Genomic DNA, 22,465 nt, shown 5'->3' with positions numbered 1-22,465 from the left:
ATAACGTTCTTAAATAGAACTGGGATCGAATCTGGATAGTGTAGCTCATTCATCACTCATCCTCAACAATGGCGTACTCGCTACTCATGGAGAGCTTAATGGTAACGTGCGAGAGGTGATAAGTATACATGCGAATGGCAAAACACAACACTTGAGTTTTAAGCCCTGAAAGACTGGACCAGCATGATGAGAAGGTATACCTGTTTCTGTCTGCTTTATGAGAAGTTCTAAGGTGAGGAGTTGTACTTGCGACCGTACAATGCGTAGAGAGTCTGACTTGCGACTCCTCCAATCGTCTGACCGACCAACGTCGAACTGCTCGTACTGTCCAAAGCTCACTCCATCCCGTTGTTCCACTTATTTATTGCAATCGAATTGCCTAAGCAAATGCCGAGTCAGTAACCTGTAGCTTCTTCCTCGATTACACCTGTTTACATGTTTACACCGTTGGTGACCTGGTAATGTCTGACAAGGCATTCCTTAAATGCAGTAAAACCTCGTTAATCCGGACTAATAAGGGATAAGGTGACCGGTTTTACGAAAGTTCGGATTAACTTAAATAACCTAAAAGAACAGTAGAAAGTGCATTAAAACTCCGTTTATAGCAACAAAACACGTTTATTATGGTGCAGCTCAAAGACATAGGCCTAAATACACTATACAGTACAGTACAAAGTCTGCGGGAAACAGAATTCCATCAGTGGTTGACTGCCTTTTCTTTGGGAAGTTCTCTTGTTGACTTCTAGCCACATTTAAAACCTTGCGTTCTGGTTTTTTTTTTCCTTTTGCCTTTTGCCTCTTGCCTGTCCGGATTAAGCGAAGTCCGACTTATCGGGGTCCGGATTAACGAGATTTTACTGTATTGCCTGTCTGGAATACAACGGCTGGTGTCTGGGTTTTGGAGCTTTTTTCGTACTGATATTTCCCTATTATTTATGGATTGTTACGATCTCTCTCTCCGGAGAAGAATTCCTTGGTTGAATTCGTTGTTATGCGTGATCCAGCATTATGAGGGTTGCTTTTATTACAAAAAACATAATACCAAATATCCATACAATACATAAAACGTAACATAAGTGATGGAGTAACTATGTTTTCAAGTTCATTGTCACTGAACACATGGCTGTGACGTAACATCTGAGATAAAGTTACGATACCCAACTGCTTATATGACTTAATGTTTCTAACAATGTTAATGGTATGAGTTTTTTGTTCGTGAGTTCACTATATGCACAAATAGGCTAAACGGTACTGGACCTAGATATTGTTTTTTTTAGTTTGTTTCTATGTCCAATTTATGCACCTAATGGCTAATTTGGACTGGACCTACAGTTTAAAGTAGGATCCGAACCACTCTGTGCCTCCACCGGGTATCGAACTTGGGACACCTTGATTACAAGGCGACGACATTACTAATACGCCATCGGGGAGACAACACAGGTATATGTTTAATCTAGTTTCTTTTGATGGCCGTTTATTATACTGTATTACACCAAGCGGTATTTTACATGGACAGAAAAGAAAAGCGGATGACAAATGAGAGACAACAAAAATAAATAAAAATACCAATATAACTATGTTTTCAAGTTCATTGTCATTAAACACATGGCTGTGACGTAACATCTGAGATAACCGTTCTTAAAATAAAAAAAAACCCTCGTCTCCTCCCACGCACACATTTTTTCCTCTCACTCAAAGTGGCAATTGCGGGTGGAGCATAAAAACATGCTTCGCGATGGCCGCCGTTCACATGTTTACACCGTTGGTGACCAGGTAAGCTTAGGTAATGTCTGACAAGGCATTCCTTACATATTTCCTGTCTGGAATACAACGGCTAGTGTCTGGGTTTTAGAGTTTTTTCATACTGATATTATTTATGGGTTGTTACGACTGGACCATATTTAAATTGATCTGGAAAGGAAGGTTCCTGGACTGTATTTAAATTCATACAAAAAATGGTTCCTTAACCATATTTAAATTAATCCTGAAAAGAAGGTTCCTGGACCGTATTTAAATTCATCCGGGAAGAGGTTCCTGGACCTTATTTAAATTCATCCGGAGAAATGGTTCCTGGACCGTACTTAAATTGGTTCGGAAAAAAGGTTCCTGGACCGAATTGAAATACTTTACACATAAAAACGTTCTTTACGGTCCAGAACCCATATACGCTTGCTGATTTTAACAATCCTGATTTAAATTCAATGGTAAAAGAAATATGCCTAAATTGCCATTGATATCGAGGAATGTAATTATAAGCCATGGGAATGTCCATGCATGTATGAAAAACTCACATAGATCTGATGCCAGGTATGTTACTGTGACGAACTCTACAACTAGAAACGGACAAAAAGCAGGATCATCATCTTGAGTCTGTAATCATTGAGAGTAAGCATTGTTGCTCAAGGTTATGTAGAGAATATACGTTTTAAAGACGGCGAAAGTTAGCTTACCATGACAGTTGATTCCCAATGAACAGGCACATTGTAAAGTATATTAAAGAGGAAGAAGAGCTTGATATATTAATGAGCCGAAAAAGGACAATCTGCGATCAACCAGTAAATGACAAATTATCAAACAAAGTTAGTGTAGACTAGATTTCTAGTTTATGGCACTACTTCTATAATTCTCTCGACTCAGTGCCTATATACAGTTGACAGCCTGTGAAGCAGTCGGAGTGTATATCACGTCAGCAAACATTTATGGTTTGACCTTGGCTTTTATGGAACGACATTTCATAAAGAAACTAATTTCGATATATCTGCAACGGGCTCCACATCATAACCGTTTCCTGGTCACTGCACCGCTTTCAGATGATAACCGATGGCCATAAGAAATGTCTTTGTGACGTTCACAAACCCATCGGTGAAATTAACTTTTATTGTAAACATACACATCCTATCTATTTTCAATTTAAGGATATGATAAGAATCTTCATTCTAATGTGAACGAACAGATTGAACCAAATTTTGTACAGATATTTCAGTGCCTGGACGTGACTTACAGCGAGTAAATTTTGTGGATCTTCTTCCACTTCCAGCAGCATGATTAACATCTTGATCGTCATTGGCAAATCTTTGTCTTTTAGACAATCACAATACTCATCTTCCCCATACGATAACGGGTCGGCACGCATAAATTCATAAACATAAATTCACACCATGAAGAGAAAATGCCTCATTACAAGTCGAAATTAATTGGGAGCGAGCGAGTCGTGTGATTTTTGAAGGTGTTAGGAAAGTATCTTCCTGCAAGCGTGACATTGCAGGAATGTAATGACATTGCAATGAGATTTGCTTGACGATAAATAGGCTGAAATTTCAAATCGACTGTTCAGTAAAATAAGTGAATCTCTTTCAACATAACAATAATTTTTGTAAGCATATGCTGTGGTTCAATTGACAAATATCCCCACAAAGTGACAATAAAGAGATTTCCTTGAAGTAAATCTCCTATAATGGTGCTCGAAACGAATAATTTGAAAGGACTAGCCAGGGACTAGTGGAAGCAGCCTTCGCCACAAACTGAGCGTTTCTACCCATTATTTTACCCATTTCTTTACTTTTAGATGCATACAAAAATTGACATTAATTAGAGAAAGAATTCGGTACACTGTCTACAAATCCAACAAAAATTCTAAAATCATCAAACGCTCTGTATCAGAACAATGATCCCACGCAGAACAGAGTCAAATCGAGCATTGGCGAAAAATATAAAAATTTAATCAAGCCAATACGGAACTAGTTCCAAACCCAGGCAAGAACGAGACGGGGGTTTAGAAATGAAGACGAGACCGAGAACATGCCACGGATTTGAAACTCGAGACGAGGTCCAGGTCTGACCGAAACAGGCTTCCTCGCTCACCAAGATGAGAAGATTGTTTCATTTTATTTCGCTTTTCTGCCACTTTTGGCTAATCGCAAAGGTCAGGAAAAGTGACGATATCATGAAATTGATGAAGGTACGCTAAAAAGGAACACCAATGTTCAGATCGGAATTCGAACCCGAGACCCCTGACGCCGTGACTCGCTGTGCCATAGACGTGTCAAAATTCGTCCTGGATCTCTCAGTAGCCGCCTTGGTGCCGGAGCGCGATGTGTGCTCGTCTTACGACCTCGCCACCAAAGAGCGGGTTCGAGTAACGAACCAAACATGAATGGTCTATTGTGGGTGTTATTTCATAAATTTTGATATAATCACCATTCATCCTTGGAATCGCAATTTACCAAGGTGGTTAAAAAGCAACATAAAATAAGATCAATGCATAATTTGTTTCGATTGTTTTGACATATCCGTAGCACAGCACGCACAATTCACATAGCACAAATCGAACGATTTATTCGCTCAAAGGAGTGTTGGGGTGCTTCCGTAAGACGGACACTAACCGACATAACGACCAAGGCTCATTGTGCAAGGGTTTAATTACTTTCATCTTAACTGTCGTACAAGTTGTCTCCTTGTATTCCAATTGACAATAACGTTCTTCAGGTGGAACAAGAATTGATCCAATGTTTCTAACTTCACAAAAATCTTCTTTACTTGCAATTATAATGCAGGGTAATTCAAAAGTATGTTGACATTTTCCTTACATCGCTAATGAATGTCTTTCAGAATGGGAAAAAAGACACTGTTGTTTTTCTAGCAAGATGATGCACCATCCCCATTTCGCCAGAATCGTTCGGTAATACATCTCTGACACCTTCCCCGATAGGTGGATCGGCCGTGGCTCACCAAGGCTTTGGGCAGCTTGCTCTCAGACCTGACTCTTCTAGATTTTTTACCTGAGGTTTCATTAAGTCTAGTGTGTATAAAGTAAAGATGAACACTATAGAGCAACTACCACAGCGAATAGCTCCAGCAATAGGGGAGATCACGCCACCTATGTTGTGTGACGATTTTTCACGCAGAACTGTAATAAATGTATTACGTTTATTTATCGCGTGAAAAAGCCTCACATTCTCCCTCATATCTTCGGTACGCCTTGCGTCAGCCTGTTATTGGGGGCTAGTTGGTCGATTGACCGCTAGAGGCCCTCAGTGGTATTTCCTTTTTTGTGCGATCGCGATCGAAGGAAAAGAGTTCCGAACCAGTTGGTCAGTTGTGGAGGAGTTGCAAGAGACGGCCTCGACTTGAGCGAAACAGGGACTCGTATGGCTAGATGACCTTCATGCTTCGATGACCTTCGGCAGTAGTGGACTACCTTTATTCATCGAACACGACAAGAAACTGTCCCCGTTTGGATTGCGTGGGAGCAATACGCGAAAGAGTTGGTGTTTTGGAGGAACGGCAGCAAGCAGCGACGATGACTACACGAAGCACTTTTGACCATTGACTATTTTGATCGTCGTTCTTTCGCGCACGAAGTGGGACCTGAACTATGAAGACGCAATTGGACTAGTTCAAGAAGGAAGGATATAAGTAGCAAGACAGGATACTTTGGACGTACGTAGATAGGACCTGTTGGAAGACGTCATTTGGCTCTCCAGTGACCACCATCGATAAACCACGCAGTCCGATTGTTCCATTTATTGAGGTATGTACTTTTACGACCATTACGTAGTGAACTGTGAAGTGTCTTCCTACAAATGTACGTGTTACTCTTGACCAAACTGCAAGTCGAAATATTAAGAGGGAAGGCAAAAAAAGGGAACTCAAATAGAAAGCATTTTTAGTGATTTCCTCCCCAATTTTACGACGACGTCGCGATTACACTTATGGAACGTGGTGTGACGTTCGGTTCATTTCTTGTATACGCAAGGCGGGCACTAATCAGAATTAATTGGGCACAAAAAAAGAAGGGGAATACAATTTACGTAATTCCTGATTGGCACTCTTGTGGATAAATAAGTACTTTACGTATGTTTGACAAAACGTATAAGAGCACCAAAAAGGGGGTTTTTCTCCCAAAAAATGTTGTGTGCATACAAATCCCAATGATTGACCTTTATAACTTTTAACAGTATCCTTGTATAGGTTATCCATATATGTTATCAGTTTATCTAATTTGTTGTATTACTTCCGGGGAATGTTAAAACTTTTGAACAGTTGTTGGTTTCGTCAAAAGAAAGAAATGTTATAGTTGTATCGATGTATTTATTGTTGATGAGAAAATATTAACCATCCTCCGTTGCGCGGTTAATATAATAAATTTGGCCACGTGTCACAAACTACATATTGTAGTACATGTTTATCTTACACAAAAAAAAAACTGTAACTTAGATTAAGAATTGGGCAAACGAGGTTGTAATTGTTCGGATACGGAACCGTGGCAGAATTCACGTTCTAGTTCAAGGATTAACTTTGTTGCAAAAAAGGGGGCACTTTTTTGGACTTTATGACGAAGGTATCACCTTGTTTAATATATCGCATTGTCCCGATTAGTTGGTTCTCACTAGAGACTGAGGTGACGGTACAAAATACACGTCATTAACCTCAAACAACGACTTTTGTAACTATTAGGTTTGGGTACGTGTAACTTGTTTCCACGGCCTCTACCCGCGTCTTCCTTTTTTTATTATTATTTGGGTACCCTCCTAAATTAGTTACAGTTGGAGCATGCATTCCGGCTTACGTAAGAGAGGTGGATGCTATACCTAGACTTACAGGACCACCACATTGAAAAATGTACTGAGTTTGTCTTCTAATCTACAGATGTTTCATCAGTAATGTCAATTTTGTCAATAAAATGCTTTTTGAGTAAAATGTCAAGAGACTTTTGAATCACCCTGTTCATGGAAAGATACAGATCATGCGATAATTTTCTCGTAATTTACGTTATCGTTTTTGTTATTTATTAAAATGGTGAATTATATTTTTTTGACTTCATGTAATGCGGCTGAGCTGGCAACTTGTAGTTTGGAACTAATGCTATGTTTATGCGTTGCTGAGTTCTGGACTTCGAAACATGCATGGCAATTAAGAATACGTAAAGTCTATGAATATCAACCAATGAACGATTCTAATAATAAGCCTGCTATGAAACGCAACCATACGAAACAAATGAAGTAAGGTTGCTCTTGCAGCACACTTTAATTCACTTCAGACGTTGGATTTAATATTGATTAAACCAACGCATAGGTGCAATTAGAATCAATGACAATGCTGTACCACATGAAAGTCAAACATGCCCTGCGGCTCAAATTCTAAGATCTATCTCGGAAGCTTCGGTTGATCGTAGTATGCCTGGCGCTTATCTTAATTTAAAGCTACCAAGAGTTAAAGGAGAACTGTTCTGTCAGTCTTCATTTCTGTATCGGGAAACTACTCCTATATACGCCCTCTAACCACGAGATCATTTCATAAAAGCACGCGCTGCGGTATGTTTCTATGTATCTAATTACTTCAATATACACCGTGTCCATAAAAGAATGTACCCTTTTTTTTAGAAAAAAAAATCTTGGTTCCTGGATGTGGAAAGTTTGCTGCTATCACACAACTAAGATAATCTCACCAAGTTTTTGGAGCATCTTAGAAGGACTCAGTATACAGATTGCACACTCTTCGTGATTCGACAGTTATCTACTGGGCAGTCCATCTCTTCCTTTACTCGATTTAGCATATCTTCTATAAGAGCAACAAAACTTCCGACGATCCGCTGTCTCAGCCCCACCAGTTCTCGATGTAGCGGTGTGATAAAAAAAACTCTGTCCTTGACACACAATAAGACATACATGTCCAGGAACCTTAGAGTCAATCTCATTAACGTTCGCATACTGATCGATTGATTGACTTGGTTACTTTTACTTTTCGGATAATTGCTAAGATGGGAATGAGTGATGATGATATGATGAAATTGATGAAAGGACACTCTCAAAGAACACCCACTCCCAGACCGGGATTCTAGCCCGTGACCCCTGGACATTCGCATAATGTAACACATTAAACACCTTCTGTTGTTTGGTTGACGCCATTTTGCAAGAGTGCCTATGCGAACGGTGGGCAATTCAAGTCGCCGTTGCACACACTGGTAGCCGAAGAAAAAAGGAAATAGGTACATTATTTTATGGACACTCTGTATAAGCATTTAATATCACACGTGTATTTGCAATCTCTTATGTTGTTTTCATGTGAGAGATTACATCTCTTGGTTTTGTGATTTTATAAAAAAAATCGTAACAATTCAAAAATAATGTTGCCTTATTTTCAGATTTATTGTGACCACTAATGACAGACGTGGAAAGACTCTGTATGAACATATATTATAATTTATCTACAAAATCTAATTTGCGCATACAAGTATCACTCATTTATTCTATTTCTGGCAAAAAATGAAGTAAGAACATTCACTTGCGTGCACAGATTTTTCTGCACCTTGAAAACGCTAGGTACAAATAAAATTACATTGTGTGCAATATCTCTTTGGAGCCATGCAGCCGAAGAATGAGATACATTAATTATTGTAATAATTCGTATGCCTCATTCATACATTTTCAATTTACACTTTTACTTGTAAAGGAAAGTTATGCTAGATAAATATATTTATTGTCTGTGCGAATAAACAGCTTTAAGAAACTTTAAAATTCCGAAAGTTCAGTCACTTGGTTTAAACCTTAACTTTATTTAACAAGAACATATTTACCCTTAATATATATTTTTTAAGGAGCTGCCGTGGCTCAGTAGGGAGGACATTTGCATGCTACCCGAGAGACGAGGGTTCGTTTCCCGGCGTGTGATCTGGGGCTGACATTCCCCAACAATGTGCCTGCTTAAATCAGCGCTGAAGTTCAGTTCTAATCAATGAGAACATGGGGTAACCTATGGGATAACGATGGCTGAGTATGGTGCTGATCACAGCACCTCCAGTATGGTCGAGACTTAGAATGTGTGAGGCCCTACCACCAGACTTCCTCTGTGCTTTCGATGCAATTCACAGTAGATAGCTTTACTTTTCATTTGATTTACGTTGTATAAAAAGATCTAAATCTGGTATTGTGTTCTCTCGTAATCCTATCGCCTTTGTTCGGGTACTAAACGTACCGACACGTCAAATCATTATAAAAATTAAGAAATTGAAGAATTTGAAGAAATAAATTCTACTCGTATTATGTCATTCCATTCCTTAAATCACCCGAACCCCATCAAGGACTGCCGACCTCTGTGCTGAGGTGGTTAGCACAGCGCACCAAGAGACCAGCTTTCCATCATCAATTTCATCAAATCATCACTCATCCTGATCTTCGCGATTAGCCAAAAGTGTCAGAAAAGCGATGTAAAACAAGCCACACAGCTTATTTGATTTTTATTTCTTCACAGAATGAAGGTTACCATTTCTGAAAAATTGAGTATAATAACGCATGGAGGATTTATAGATAATGCATTATAAAACCTTTATAAACATTCAAATTCAAAACAAACGTACATTCATTCCATATTAATTTATTCAAAGTCATTATACATTCAATTTTTATAAACTTATTGTCGTCTTGCACAATGTATTTCCAGAAAATTCCACACAAGCTAAACAGATTAAGGACGGAGGATGAATTTGTTTATTTTTGTTAGCAACGAAACATTTGTGTTTTCTTAACCCTGTAAGCATGGATGTGAAACGGAACTAAGTATTCGCACATAACTTACGTGACATTCCTCTTAAAGTAGCCATGTTCGGTCTATGCATTGTGAAACTTAACCTCAATCCATACTGCGAACATGACTCATAAGTTCCACTGTTTATTGTGTTTAAGAAACAAAAATGTATTGCATACAATATTATTTCTTGAAAAAATAATGAGGCTTTATTAAAAACGATTCAAAGCTTCGAATACGTAGCAGATATTTCTTGAGTGTACGATAACAGTCATCTCGATAGATGGCAAATGTTCTACTTTCTTTGCCAATTAAAAGGATGGAGACATAAAGTGGGATTAGAAGTAGACATCAACCATTTCATTTTACGTTGATATTATGCGTACCTTAATTACCTATAAAACATTATTGTCTCAATCATTGTGCTAGAAGTTTCTTGTATATTCAAATTCAATAAGGACACTGAAATTCATGAGATTTTACGATTTTCTCCTGCTGTTTCTTGTAAGGTGTAATTGCAAAACTGACTTCACAGTTTACTGACTGAACATTTTTTAGTCAAATGTAAGTTTCTTTAAAACTTTAACTGTATTCATGTTAAATCTGGGATAGATATTTACAAAGCAGTTTGAGTAGTTAACTTAATTAGATATATCTTAAGCAATCCTTAATGGATTCACGACAGTTCATCTCTACTTTCAGCAAAGTTTTAGTATCAAATTGCATTCAAAACTCCATGAATCCATAAATCCATTCGCATAATTAAACACTTTGAGGTTAAAATAAAATGAACGAAGTCTACTTCTCACTTGGGTGATAGCTGCCAAGGTTAAAGCATAACTTGCAAATGCAGCTTGAACTCTATGACAGGCTGCTAGTTCTAACGGCGACTTGTCCTGTAATTTACAAGTTTCAAATGAAAGCTTCCACTTTTTATAGTCTGCACCGCCACCTCTTCCAGGCTCGGGGGACCTGAAATGGCCCGATCATTCCGTTTGATGGAAGCCAGGTGGGTGGAAAAGGTTGATTGAGCGCAAGCTTTTCGCTGCAACTTTCTATCAGTGTGAATCATCACTTTCACACTGACAATTGCACCTGTTGGGTAATTCTTGTTGAGCTGGTCAAAACTAGCGCTCGTTCAGTAGTTGGAATTAGGAAGTGTCACTGGTTAACAGTTATGCTAAAATAATTGCAAATTTGTGCAGCCGTTTTTATGCAAGTATTGTTTGGTTTTGAGTTTTAAATCCGCTTTATGCACTGATAGGCTAATTGGGACTGTTTCTACAGCTTAAGATGAGATCCGAACCACTCTGCGCCTCCACCTGGTATCAAACCCTTTGATCACACACCACTACCCAGCGGGAGGCCCTATGTAAGTATTGTCAACATTTTATTTTATTTGATACATACATGCATACATACATACATATACATACACGCACGCACATATATACATATGTCCAAGGAGCGGCATGGGTGTTATTTTGTGAGGGTTCATTTATCAAACCATTAAACCTCGTCAGCACGATTAGCGCTGAAGAAAAGCGACGTAAAATAACAAAATACAAATTCCAGAAGTACTACACCTACAGCATTGTACATTATCTCCATCACTCAGAGTTTTTAAGTTTAAAGCAAGTCTTGATGAAACCCTTTTTCCATTTCTCTCAAATGAAATATCAGATACATCATTGGACTATTTAGTTTTGGTATGAACTTCGGCCTGAGAACTTGGACTGCAGATATTGGAGTTTATATTGGTGACTTGTCCCCAATTTGTTCCTCGCGCCCCATCCAAAATACTGTGGATATACGTGTATATTGCAGTATTTTTATGAAAATCTTATTGCTCAAGTCATGTCGTAACACAGCTTGGATGTAGGTTTGTTATCTCCGAAAATGTGATCTAGTAAGAGATCTCAAAATATCAGCAAAATTTTCAGTAGCAGCAACAGAGTAAAAAATAGATTATTCGTGAACGATCTTGAAACATCTTGACCTTTTTCACTCAAATGCAACACCAGGTAAATATCTCTACATATTTTGTAGCTGTATGTATTCACCTTAAAAACTGCCGTTATCGTGCATACCACCCGCACCATCTAATCTGCCCAGTACATTACAAATTGTATCGAAAAAGCATAGTGATGCCATAAAACAACTCAGATTACATTTCTTAATCTCCAAAAATGTAATTCATAGAGATATTTGCAAATATGATTGATTGATTACAAGCTTGTAGCTGCCTTCGTGACCGAGCAAGCTGAGTTGTCGACCTATGATATCAGTACCGAAGTGTTTGAGTTCTAATCCTGGTCCGACAATGTGTATTTCATTGTGATTATCTCTCATCTACTTGATCTATTCATCATTCATCCCCACAACCTCAGTGGCAGAATGTGTTGAGTGCAGAACTCACAATTTCATCATCCAAGTTTTGAGTTTGAGTTTAATATAAGTCCACTTTATGCACAGATAGACTAATCGGGAATGAATCTTCAGTTTATGTAGTTCCACTGGGTATTGAACCCGGGAGCTCTTGATTACATGACGACGACGATATCACTACTCCATCGGGAGTCTCTTCAAAGGTTCAAGTCATGGGTGTTCTTGAGAGTAGCCCTCCATCAGTTTCATATAATTATTATCATCCTCGACGTTGAATTTAGCCAAGAGTAACAGAAAAATGATTTAAAATAAGAAAATGTCTTATACATAAATTTACTCTCGTCGTTCTGATTTTCTTAATTAGATTGAAAAGCGATGATAAAATAACAAATAAATGTAAACATATATGTATATATAAAAATAAGTACAACCAATAAAATACAAATACTGCCGTTCTTTACAGTAAAAAACCTGGATACCAAGTTACAAAGAAGAATGGCTGGAGAGATTAGTTGTGTAGCTTAGCTGCTTGTGGTATCCCGATTTCGCCACTTGACGATCTTACATGATGGCTCTCTCCTGAGTCCGTCACGGAAGTTAACGAAGCGGCAGAGGAACAGGAAATGACGTTACGGTCTGGGTCGATCCCTGGGGCCACAAAGTTCCTCTTCATTTGGCTACTCTGATCGCATTACCTCAGCCGCGGTAGAATCCTCCTGACACCTTTTGCGGTATCACATCTTAGACAATTATTTCTTTCTGCCAGCACCCATTTCGATACATGCCAACCTCTGTGATAGAGTGGTTAGTGTAGCGTGATATGATGCCAGGGATCATGGCATAAACTTAAAGTCGTTTTTACGATTGGAATAATAAACATAAACAACATAAAACTCATACATGTTTTTATTTGTATGCTTATATTTCGGCGTTAATTATATAAGAAAACCATTTCAATTTAAAATTTAAATATGAACCACTCCATTTTCACGGATGCTACATTTTACTCTTTTTCTCGTATCATTTGCACGAAACATATTTGGTAATAACCAAATACAGAAATTAGAGCTTTACACGTTGTCTTGCAATAACCAAAGTTTCCTTTAGATAAATACTTGTCTAGTGTTTCTGGTTGATCAAATGTGCGTCACGGATGTTACAATATAATTCGTGATGTACTCTTGAAACTAATATAATTGTAAAACAAGAAAACGATCCAGACCTCCTTAGTACAACGCACTAAGATGCCAGTGATCTCGGGTTCGAATCCCGGCCTGCGCATGGATGTTCTATATGAGTATTCCTTCATCAAATTCATCATATCATCACTCATCCTTATCTTCGCGATTAGCCAAAAGTGGCAGAAATGCGAAGTAAAATAAATTAAATCAACAACAGAAAACCGATAAATGGAAGATATATCTGGCATGAAGATGGATAATGATAATAAATTGAGAGGTTAGGTGGAAAAAGGGCATAACTCTAATTACGGAGGTTATCCCTAAAATGACTCCATATATTATCTGGCGATGTATCTACCAACCACCAGAATATTATGTCGCCACTCCCAATAGACGAGAATAGAGTCCGTCACCCGCCTAAGTCCTTCAATAGCAGGGCGGGCGTAATTAATTAAAATGGTGACCTTGTTACCAGACGCGTGTTCCGATCTTACAGATCTATTGCCTGATGGCAGTGAATACAAACAAGCCTTCTGTTGATGAAAATGACAGTGAAATGAGTTACACATGGAAAAGAAAAACAATGGTATAAAAGGGAAATCTTTGCGACAAAATTCCAGCAAAGTCCACAGGTACTACGGGAGAATGGATATGTTTATCGACGATCATCTATGAAAGAAAGACTTAATTAAAAATTTGAAAACTTTCCATCCGCATACGAAACGTTTTGTAATCGCACTCTGGAACATACGAATATTGCTACAAGATGCTAGGTGCAGATAGTTCTCGTTGATCATCTCCAAACTTGCATGTTTTCTGAGTTACGCCCTTCTTCCAGCTAACCATTCAACTTCAGTTTCGTGTACCACATAAGAATTAATTACGGGTAAGTATATTAATAACAGTTAATATTTTATAAAAGGCCATGATATTGTTTTACAGGTGTTGGATGACAGATATACTGCACAAACGACCCTTGTGCTTTTTCGTTTCGATGATAAAATAATATATGCTCGCTAATAGTACTAACTTTATGCTTAGGATTCCCACTGTGCATTTTTCATATTGAAATTCCCGTTCTGTGAAATAACATAAGTTTTCTTACATCACTTACCATAGCTGCTTTCCTGTATCGAATCCATGTTGTAAACACGGACCCAGATATCTATGTACCAGACCGGAAAGGTGGACCTTTCAACATGGGCTAACTTGAAGCCAAAAATTTCGAAGCCGGGGGATACTCCCATGGCGGCGAGCGTACCTTCATATTTCCACTTGCAACAACTATCTTGAAAATTGTGAGTTGTTGCGTCACACACACGATTTCGATTTTCAAGTTTACTAAAACAGATATAACTCTACATTAGGTTCACATGATGAAACCTACAATCGTTCATTTTCCAGGCTCAAATCAAAATACGCATCTCCGCCATATTTCTATCTCCCAGTGCTATAAGCTAACCAAGATGCGCGGCTTCAAACAAAACATAGCTTGCAGTCTATAATTAGATGTCTGTGGTTTTTAACGTGGATGTATATATGCAAGTTTCCACGAGGAATCAACTTTCTTTATTTCGTGTTTTCATCCATATCTATGGTTTTTAAAATAATATATGCTCGCCAATAGTACTAAATTTATGCTTCGAGTTGCCGCTGTGCATTTTTGAGGAATCTACGTATATCCAACAGTACAGTTCCTGTTCAGCCAAATTTGGAAGTTCCTTGTAACGTGTTATTTTCATGGTACATTACGTTCAGTTATGTTAGAATGTCTTATGTTACTTTCGCTTCTTTTAACATAGGTTAGCCCTTGTTACGTTATATTACGTTTCATTAGGATAGTAAGCTAGATTAGATTAGGTTTGGTTAAGTTAGATTTGGGTTAGGTTATGTTAGGTTTTCTTAGTTTATGTTAGGTTTTCTTAGTTTATGTTAGGTTTTCTTAGTTTATGTTAGGTTTCCTTAGTTTATGTTAGGTTTCCTTGTTTATGTTAGCTTAGGTTTAGTTAGATTACACTTGGTTTACATTCACATTCGCTATAAACAAAGAGCATTCTGCACGAAAAGGAAGGTTAAGTTTCATTTACAATGGAGGTGTTTGACACTTACCACCACTTTCCCCCTCCTTCACATTGTTTCCTCACCATAAATTCTACATTTCTGAAATCCTTGATTCATTCCCTTTCCAACGATGTATTATACATATTTCTGTTAGGACATCCTTACCGAGAGGAAATTGATTTCTTAAACTGTAGTTTCTCTCCAGACTTCTGTTACAGTGTGTTGATTTAAATTCTCATTTTATATGCACCGCCGATTGAATGTAAATGTCTTGAGGTAGCCTGCAACGCATAAAATTACGAGTTGAATTGTTCATCACCATTCTCATTCATTTTAATTTGTGCAATGTGAGGTTCAAGAATCGAATAAAACTCCAAAAGTCAGTTTACAACATATACATAAGCATTAGTACAATACTTTTATTTCGAATATGCACGGCCTAAGAGAAAAATGAATGGATGAGTAATATACCGTGCAAATGTTTACATCCCCTGCACGTACAATTTCAGCGCAATTATGGAGCTTGCGGACAAACACAAATTTTAAATCAAAATTCAGGGGAAGCCAGGCCGGCTCGGTATCTCAGTGGTAGAGCAATGGCACGGATTGCCAGAGGCCCAGGTTCGAGTCCTGGTCAAGCCTGCATTTATCGCTGAAAATCTACGAGTATTATTGTATTAAACTAGAAACATATTATATTTGTTGTAAATGAAAAATACTTTCTGAAAGAAAAAATCTATTTTGTAGATTGCTGATGAGTCTACACAAAGAAAAGAGGAGAGAGGAAACGGAAGGGGACAAAAGAGAGGAGAAGAGAGAAGGCGAAAGAGGAAGAGAGAAGGCGAAAGAGGAAGAGGAAAAGTAAAGGAGGGAAGAAAATAGTTGACAGAAGTGGATAGGAGAAGTAATGAGGAGAAAGGAAAAAGATTCGAGGAGAGGTGATGAAAATGGAGCAAGAGGAGATACGAGGAGGAAAACAAGATGGGAGAAGAGGAGAGGAGAGGAGAGGAGAGGAGGGGACGAGAAGAGGGGAGTGGAAAGTAGAGTAAAAGAGCGAAAAAGGGAAGAACGAGAGGAAGAGGAGAAGAGTGCAGTGGAGTCGGAAATCGAAGAGAGGAGAGGAGATAAGAGGAGTGGAGAAGAGTGGGATGAAGACAAGATGCGAGAAAAGTAGGGAAGGCGATATGAGATAAAAGCAGAGGAGAAGGAGGGGAGAGAAGAAGGAGAAGAGAAGAACAGAAGGTACTAGAGACGAGAGGAGAGAAGAGGTAGTTGCAGAAAATATCGTCTCGGCGTCAATAATTGATGCATTGATAAAATTATCGACATTAAACGATCAATAATATTTTGAAATATATTAGAGAATGTATTAGATCGGTGCAAAATGCATTTTGGCTGAGTTCAGAGCAAGATAAAATCTTCCACATAAGATATTTGATTTTACCTGCGATTATATCACTAAAAACATGAATGTAATTTTAATATTTAAAAGAATTATCCAATTTTTCTCCACTTCTCGGTTCATTGAAATGGAGATTTTGTAAATTAATATTTCCCCTCCCCTCATCGTTAATCCCAAACTGAATCATTCTGTTTCACACGGCGTGGATAATGAACACAATGGAATATGTCTAAAACTTACGAAGATTATCTGTATACCGGAGGCGTTTGAACCTACGACCATCAGGTAGACAATCCTTAACGTTAACCACTACTCTACATGCTTTTGCTCCTGAAAGCAGGTAAAAGGAGCTGCCCAATGTGAAATGTAGATGCCACTCTCCTCCTACATGTAATGTGCAAAGAATACTTGTTTGTAACAAAGCAAACGAAGGCACGCGTAGAATGAATCGGCGAAAACATTTAATGGGGAATTGCACATGATGAAAACTTTTCAGTCGATATTTGTGGAGGTATTTTTGCATTGAAGTTGAGTGGGAAAATGGGTAAAATTATTATGTCCTGAATTGTCACAAATTTAAATAGTTATTTCATTAATATTTGACAAATTCTTTGAAGCAGTACACAATTGTCGTTAGAGTATCATAATTCACGATCTTATACATGAAAATATCCCTTTGAACGTGTGTTAATTCATTTTTCTTATATATATAAATTCCAGATGCAAAACAATGTAACGATTTTACTCTGGTATTACAAGTAATGTCACCATGCTCTTAATTAATAAAAAAAGAATTAAAAAAGAGAACACCTTGAAAGGAGAATCGAACCTGGAACCACTAGCAGTCCAATCGAGAACTCTAACCACTGCACCACGGCCTTCGCTTCCGTTGTAACAACGATTTTTAAGTATTGTGTCCCTCCATTATGTAACTGTCGTTGGGTATACATGTAGTTGAACTGTTACTTTAGTTTTGAATTGCTTTCTTGTATTATAGGAGCTATCTTTGAGAAATAATTTCGAATGATGAAGAAATACGAGAATATTGGTAATTGTGAAAATGCGAGTTATTTCTTATAACTTATTATTGTAATTAGACATTATTATTGGAAAATATCTAGAGGCTTAAACATTGCAGGACGATCTTCTCTTCCTGTGACACTTCAACAGACGAAATGCTTGTTTACTGACATAGTCTCGTGTCCAGAACGGTCTGCATCTACATTTCACATTGGTCAGCTTCTTCAACCTCTTGACTAACACTGTCAAATGTGATGTGATTTTATGAATACAATTTTCCGCCTGTTTACGTATAACGTTTTGTACATTTGGCAGTTCGCAACTGGTGTAATTATTTCGTGTTACCTTACGCAACAGCAAATACATTTCATAAAACTGTTCTGGACACGAGACTTGCGTCAGTAAACAAGCATACTACAAGAAATTAATTCAAAATTAAAGTAACAGTTCAACTGTATGTATATCCAATGACAGTTACAATATTGGAGAAAGAGAATACTTAAAAATTGTTGTTACAACGGAAGGAAAGGGCGTGGTGTAGTGGTTAGAGTTCTCTATTGGTCGCAGGTTCGATTCTCCTTACGAGGTGCTCTCTTTTTTTAATTCCTTTTTTACTAATGAAGAGCATGGTGACGTTATTTGTAATAGCAGAGTAATGTCATTACATTGTTTTGCATCTGGAAATTATATATATAAGAAAAATGAATTGACACACGTTCAAAGGGATATTTTCATGTATAAGATCGTGAATTATGATACTCTAACGTTAATTGTGTACTGCTTCAAAGGCATTGACAAATATTAATGAAATAACTATTTATATTTGTGGCAATTCAGGACATACTAATTTTACCCATTTTCCCACTCGAGTTCAATGCAAAGGTACCTCCACAAATATCGACTGAAAAGTTTTCATCATGTGCAATTCTCCATTAAATGTTTTCACCGATTTGTACTACGCGTGCCTTCGTTTGCTTTGTTACAAACAAGTATTCTTTGCACATTAAATGTAGGAGGAGAGTGGCATCTACATTTCACATTGGGCAGTTCCTTCTACTTGCTTTCAGGAGCGAAAGTTTTTATGGTAGTGGTTAACGTTAAGGATTGTCAACCTGATGGTCGTAGGTTCAAACGCCTCCGGTAGCAGATAATCTTCGTAAGTTTTAGACATATCCCATTGTGTTCATTGTCCACGCCGTGTGAAACAGAATGATTCAGTTTGGGATTAACGATGAGGGGAGCGGATATATTAAATTACAAAATCTCCATTTCAAGGAACCGAGAAGTGGAGAAAAATTGGATAATTCTTATAAATATTAAAATTACATTCATGTTTTTAGTGATATAATCGCAGGTAAAATCAAAGATCTTACGTGGAAGATTTTTTTCTTGCTCTGTACCCAACCAAAATGCATTTCGCACCGAAATAATACATAATTTAATACATTTCCCAATGTCATTGAATGTTTCGTGTCGATAATTTGATCAGTGTAACAATTATTGACGCTGAGACGATGTATTCTTCAACTACCTCTTCTCTCCTCTCGTCTTCAGTCCCTTCTGTTCTTCTCTTCTCCTTCTTCTCTCCCCTCCTTCTCCCCTGCTTTTATTTCATATCGCCTTCCCTACTATTCTCGCATCTTGCCTCCATCCCACTCTTCTCCACTTCTCTTATCTCATCTCCTCTCTTTGATTTCCGACTCCACTGCACTATTTTTTCTTATTTTCGTTCTTCTCTTTTTCTCTCTTTTACTCTACTCTCCACTTCCTCTTCTCGTATCCTCCCCATATATCCTCTCCTCTCGTTTCCCTCCTCTCTTCTCTTCTTTGCTTCATTTTCCTTATCTCTCCTGGAATCTTTTTCCTTTCTTCTCATTACTTCTCCTCTCTTCGTCTATCCTCTCTATCTTCTCACCTCTACTTTTCCTCTTCTACTTTCGCTTTCTCTTTCTCCTTTCCTTTGTCACCTTTCGTTTCCTCTCAACTCTTTTCCTTTTTGTAGGCTCATCAACGATGAAATACTAGAATATTTATTTTGCGTATTTCATAAATATCGATTGTGTATGTGTCAACCCTGAAAATTAAGCCTAACTCTGCTTACAACGGCTTGCGTAAATTGGGTCGCTTAGTTTAAAATGTCGTTGTCCTAAGACTTTTGAGAGACACTGTACAAGGAAGTGGAAAACTTAATATTACAAATGAATTATACCGTGCGTCCATTTCGATCTTCAGCCGAGAGATCGGGAGAAGCGTGGCGGGCGGCGCTGACGGAGATGCCGACATTTGCGGCCTGTAATGTCCGCTTATTTTTATGGACATATGCAGACATTTATGTAAATATTGCAAAACTAGCACTAACCTGTGTTATAAGAGTTGTTCAAACTGATATCCACCAAGTGCCAAGTGTGTAGACTTTCGGGGAGAATACGTTGAATAGCCTGAAACTTTCGTGCCTGTAGCTAAAGTCCTTCTGGGTCGGGCCGAGAACTTATCAGCCCCCCTCGTAACGTGAACCTTGCGACTGGCATTCCAATCCTCTCACTGACACAACACACATACACACTGCAATAACACAAACAAGTAACGGCAAGTAACCAATAATAACACTCTTGCGCACAGTACGAAATTAACACGCTCTTGGTTTACATCTGCTCGCCACTATATTCACAGCTCTGTCGCGAAGGAACAAAAAACTCGAGCTCGGAGATTTCGGATTGCAAGGAAGCTCACGAACACCATTGACTTTTAACGGTTTCGTCTACAGCGTAATCTTGATACAGTGTTGCACATTCGATACCTCCAAACGATCCCCATCGGCATAAAACTCTTTCAAAGACATAAACTTAAGCAGGACGTTACTGGTCAAAACAATTATTAAAATGTTTTATTATCTGTGGCTCGTAACATCGTTTCTAAAGCGTATTTTTTTGTGTATATAAGGGCAGAACTTGATGAATTACAGATGATAAATTATAACACAGGTTAGTGCTCATTTTGCAATATTTATATAAATGTCTGCATATGTCCATGAAAATAAGCGGGCATTACAGGCCGCAAATGTCGGCATCTCCGCCAGCTCCGCCCGCCACGCTTCTCTCGATCTCTCGGCTGAAGATCGAAATGGACGCACTGTACTTGTGTATGCACACGACAAGTAACGGTAATTAATTACGAAACTCTTCGAGATGATAATTTGAAGTACGTCATATATATATATATATATATATATATATATATATATCTTAACTTCTTTCATATTGTCATCTTGTTCGTTTTTCCAGGCTTCCTTAATATTGTTGTCTCCCTTTGGCGGTGTATGTTAGGAAATTGAATTCAGTTCACTTAGCCTTGGATCTTCCCTTGGAGACCACGTTCCTCTTATGGTTTGCTGTTCAGTGATAACGTTACTGAATTCTTGCCAAAATAGACTTTGTAAAGTCTCAAAGGTATATCACTTACCTGACTCGTTTAAAATTCCAAGATCGCGCGAATACATAATAGAAACAACTCAGTTTTTCTGTATAAAACACTGTGTGAATATAACGAAACATATTAACATTCTACTTTTTACATGTGCTGGATAAACGGATGCTAAGTATCGAAGCGTACATTCGGCTGCGATTGAATGCACTGGCCAAATTGTTGAAGTTTTCAACACAAACAAGCTGATTGTCTTTGTTGGAACATTTTTCACTTCACATTTCATATTTACAGCAACGCATTGCTTTGCTTAGCGTTTCACGCAATGTAATTGCTTTGTGAATCATTTTATGTCATTATCCAACAGTTACGGGTTAACGTACAGTGTATTTAGTTTCACAGTTTACGATAGTTCTCAGGCAGATGTTAATGATTCGCAACGTTGGGCAAAAACAAGGAAGGGAACAAAAGTTATAAAAAGCAACAGTGATTAAATATGATTTGGATTATAAAAGCATTGTGGATTCTTTATGTCTCCAAATTATGATCAATAAACGAGATGCACGGGCCCATTCACGGGCATTACGTGGAGCAATTTCAAGATTAGACGTGTTCATGTTTTCCTCGTTACTTTTTGAAGAATATTCGAAAGTGAATGTTATGTTATTGCATTACTCTCTGTGCATTGCCCATATTGGAAGAATACAAACGCGTAATTATGAACAATTCATTGGCCTGTATGCCAAGTATTCTTTGTAGAACAATACCCGCAATGTTTGTCATCACTGACGACCACTACGTCATTGAGGAGGCCCACATGATTAATTTTAAACAAGAGAGCACCATTCGGCGCTCACGACTGTTTTTGACGCTGTTGCACACGCTACTATTTCAAACGATAATGACTTGAAACGTGTTGGCACATTGGCACGGTGGCAAATATATAAAATTTTCAAATGCCGCTTGTCTGGGAGTAGTTTTAAGAAAATAAAATAAGGGTATCTCCAGATCTTTAATAATTCTGTATCAGCTGCGGATCTGTCTCACACAAAATGGAATATGCCAACCAAGGGACAAGTTTTTCTACCACTTCATCTTTTCTCAATTTATCTACATCGAAAAATTCAAGAGCGTGGAAGGTGGCACATCTTCAAATTTCGTGCCTCGTAGCTTCAATACATAAAATCGTCGTCGCCTTGTAATCAATCCACCTCGATACCCGGTGGAGGCACATAGTGGTTCAGATCCCACTTTAAACTGTCGATCCAGTCCCGATTTGCCTTACTGTGCATAAAGTGGACTTAAAAACAAGAAATCAATACAGGAAATCACAACGGTGCAGTACTCTCTGGAACAATAATTTGTGATGGGATATCGGTAGAAAGTTCACAAAGAAGAAAAGGTCACAAACAAGAAATTCAACTTTTCTACGGTGGAAATATTTTTTTCACACCTTTCTGAAAGATCTTAC

This window comes from Lepisma saccharinum, chromosome 2, assembly GCF_977018435.1.
Source record: "Lepisma saccharinum chromosome 2, izLepSacc3.1, whole genome shotgun sequence".
NCBI classification, from domain to species: Eukaryota; Metazoa; Arthropoda; class Insecta; order Zygentoma; family Lepismatidae; genus Lepisma; species Lepisma saccharinum.
This window is presented reverse-complemented; position numbering follows the sequence as displayed.